General features: G+C 38.8%; 1 pseudogene; it reads right to left on the reverse strand.

Annotated features, from left to right (window-relative positions):
* Nucleotides 1-832: 832 nt before the first annotated feature.
* On the reverse strand, nucleotides 833-3100 carry LOC149205320 (UNC93-like protein 3 pseudogene; annotated as a pseudogene).
* Nucleotides 3101-3355: the final 255 nt, after the last annotated feature.

A 3355-nucleotide genomic window follows, 5' to 3' on the forward strand; every position in this document is an offset into this window, starting at 1 on the left:
CATAGCTCATACCTCACACATCAATGTCATCATTCACATTCAACAAAATAAACATGAAATTCATTATACTAATCAAAAGTGAGAGATTCTTATCTCAATTAGGACTGGGCAACTAAGTCGGGGACTGCGAATCTCCACCCAACCTTAGATTGGTCTGCACTCTGGTCTCTATTGTAGCCAATCACCACCGCAATAAATTCCAGAACTTGAGGAGGTTGCTCAAAGGATGAGACCAAAACTGCTTGCTGAAGAAAAAAATATGGAGGCCCAACCACCTCCACCCACCAACTACTAAATGTAATGAGACCAACACAGGGAGTCCAGAGGTTTGCTACCTCCACCCTTCAGTCAAGTGATGAACTCATTAAAGTTGAAACATGGAGTTCATATGCTTGTTACCTCCACCCTCTAGCCCCCTTATAACCTCTTCAATAACGATGGCATAAATGTCCCCTTCCTTGGAATTAAATTTTATAGAAGTGGCCTCTTTCTATAAATTTGATTTAATAGTACACCTCCCTTTTTTAAGTTCAAACATGCTAAGATTGTGATCCCTTCCAACTAACATAGCCAACCTTCCAGAAGGGTGTATGGATAGATCATTGGCACCCTTCTTGTGGGATTTCATATTTCTTAAGTGCACCCACAAGCTTAAATCCCATATGTAGATATTACAATTCATGAAACTGCTTAGCAGGGTTCTAGGACAAGTGTAACCTCCAGACTTCATAGATGACTCATATCCATAGAAGCATAGGCTTGTTATTAAGACTATGTGTTGGAGTAGAGAACCCATTTCATAGTAGGAAGCAAGGTCAAAATATTGATGGTGTCATCCATATCCCCTATTACAAGCACTGAACCATATCATGAGGAAAAGTAGCCCAAGCAAAGAATTTATTTACATGTTAAAAACTCCATACCCTAAACCCAAAAATGCTTCCATGCCTAGTAGATTTATGAAGTCTATTGTTCCACTCCCAAAGCTATGATTCAAACACAATAAGAAAAACACAATTGTTTGAAATATAATACCACCAGAAATAATGAAGGTGATGGAGAGAAAACTAGTCATCAAGCACCCAATCAATAATGAGAAAATTGCATCAATAACTTCAAATACAACCATACTATCTCCAACACCTAATACACCAATTGGAGGGTTGAAAAAACATTTTGTAAACTCTTCCTAGACAAATGCTTGTTCTAGGCCCAAGTAGACAAGCAAAGGGATAAAAAATAACATCATTTTATCAAATATAGGAACAAAGGTTGTTTTCAATAAATCTCCAACAAAAGAATGCGAGCCACTACTAGCTTGAACCATAAGCCTTGCTTTTATACTACTATGTTTATCTAAAAGAATCCAAAAATTATGCCCAAAGTCATGCTTCCAAGAAATACAATAAACAACAATGTTGTGCCAGAGCCTTTGCCTTCCATTCCGGTTTTCACCAAAGCAAGTGAAAGCAAGTTACTAATAACCTAGGTACTAGCAAACATTTCCAAAAATTATCTATCGAAGTTTCCAAGAAATCTTCCTTCATGCAAGTTACATTTAGTTGCATGGCTCCTTGCAGCAAAATTCAGGTAGGTTCCCTCCCCTACCCATGCAACAAAAGTTGTAAATCCAAGATACAATGATGTTGGAACCTGTGAAAAGAGAAAACTTCTTGAAAAATCTCCAACATGTTAATTTGTAAATTCGAATATCTTGGATATCCAATGGAGCAAACAGAAAGAAGTTTTGACATCACCTTGAAGGCTGCGAGAAAAAACATTGTGAGAGTGGGAATTGACAACCAAGTGGGATATAAGATTTGTGTCTGCACCCTCAATGTGCAGAGAAAATTTCAACTCCGCAAATCACCCTCAGGATCATCCTAGCCATGCATTAACATTCTGGAGAATTCTCAAAATGCCATTTTCCTCATCAACATGCATACCATAATTTCCCATGAATTAGATGATGCTCCATTATTTGAAATGTGAATATCAATTCCAAAAGATGGGTATCCTTCTGTGCTAATCCTCATGGAAACCCAACATAACAATCGATTAGTCTCCTCCCTCCCTTGACCTGTGTTTCGTTTTGCTCCAAAAATAATGCTCTCTCTCCCCTTGAATTTCTCTCCCTCTGTCTGTATTTATGTTTATCTACCTTTCTCTCCCAAATGTTCTGTCTCTAGCTATTTCATTCCACTTCCTAGGGTTTTTTTCCCAACTCGACCTGAATCTTTTAGGCCAATCATGTTGGTCCACACCATTATCTCTCTCTCATTTTTTTTGTTTAATTTCTTGTTGCAGTGGTGGACAACTCACCCCTGCATGCTTCCAACCAACAATGGGTTGCCCTCTATATGACCACATCACCATTAGTTGATTGTTTCACACCTGCCAACCTCCCTTTCTATGACAAAGCAAGAGAAATCTCGAGAAATGAACCCCCCCCCCACATATGGAATCTGTGTCCCTAGAATCAAACCATTTTTAATCAAAATATTTTACAATGCTTACAATAATTGGGAAAATTATGGGGGGCTAATCAGGGGCTGTCACAAACTCCACTCCCTTGTGGGAACACCGTCCTTGGTGTTCAATGACCATATACAACATAAAAATGATTTTTAAGTACCAACATGACTGATATGGATCTTTATATATATGCAACTAGTTTAAGGTTTTACAACACATCTCATATGCACAGTGGCTTACCCAGCCACACGTAAACATTACTCATTAATCCAACCATCTCCTAATGGCACTTTTTATAGTCTTTTGGTGCTTGATATATTCAATCCAACTTGGATTTATTCCCTTTCCTTGTAGTGTTTCCTACTTCCAATGTCCAGTGTTGCAATCCTTGTGCTCCTTGTTTCTTCAACGAATAATTCTTGGCTCATTGTTTTCTGAACACACCCCCAATGTGATTTTGATTCCAATTAGCTATGCTCATGACTAAAAGCCAATTTGATTTCTAGACTTCCCTTCCCTACTTCCCAGCTCTAGGGGAAATCTGATCACCCCCCTTCCATGCAGTCACTCACCTTCCAAGTTCAAGCATTACCTTCTCTGCTTTCAAGTCCCTTGGGTGATCCATTCTTGGCAAGGCATCCTTGCATCGAAAGGGCCTTAAAACCAAGGCATATCACTACCTCAAAACTATCAGACTGGTTTATCATGCTTTATGGAAATCAATTGGCTCCATGGTGCTAGTGTCCTATAATGACCCTATTCCTGAAATATTTGGCTTTTTGCACAGCATTGTTGTTCCATCTTGTGGCCAACTTTGTTCATCTGAATTGAGAAATCTCATGTCTATTCCTGCATCATATACACACAAATCCCATGAGGC

The sequence above is a fragment of the Pinus tabuliformis genome, chromosome 1_2, assembly GCF_031772625.1.
Source record: "Pinus tabuliformis cultivar Carrire ecotype Pingquan chromosome 1_2, CPIR1, whole genome shotgun sequence".
NCBI classification, from domain to species: Eukaryota; Viridiplantae; Streptophyta; class Pinopsida; order Pinales; family Pinaceae; genus Pinus; species Pinus tabuliformis.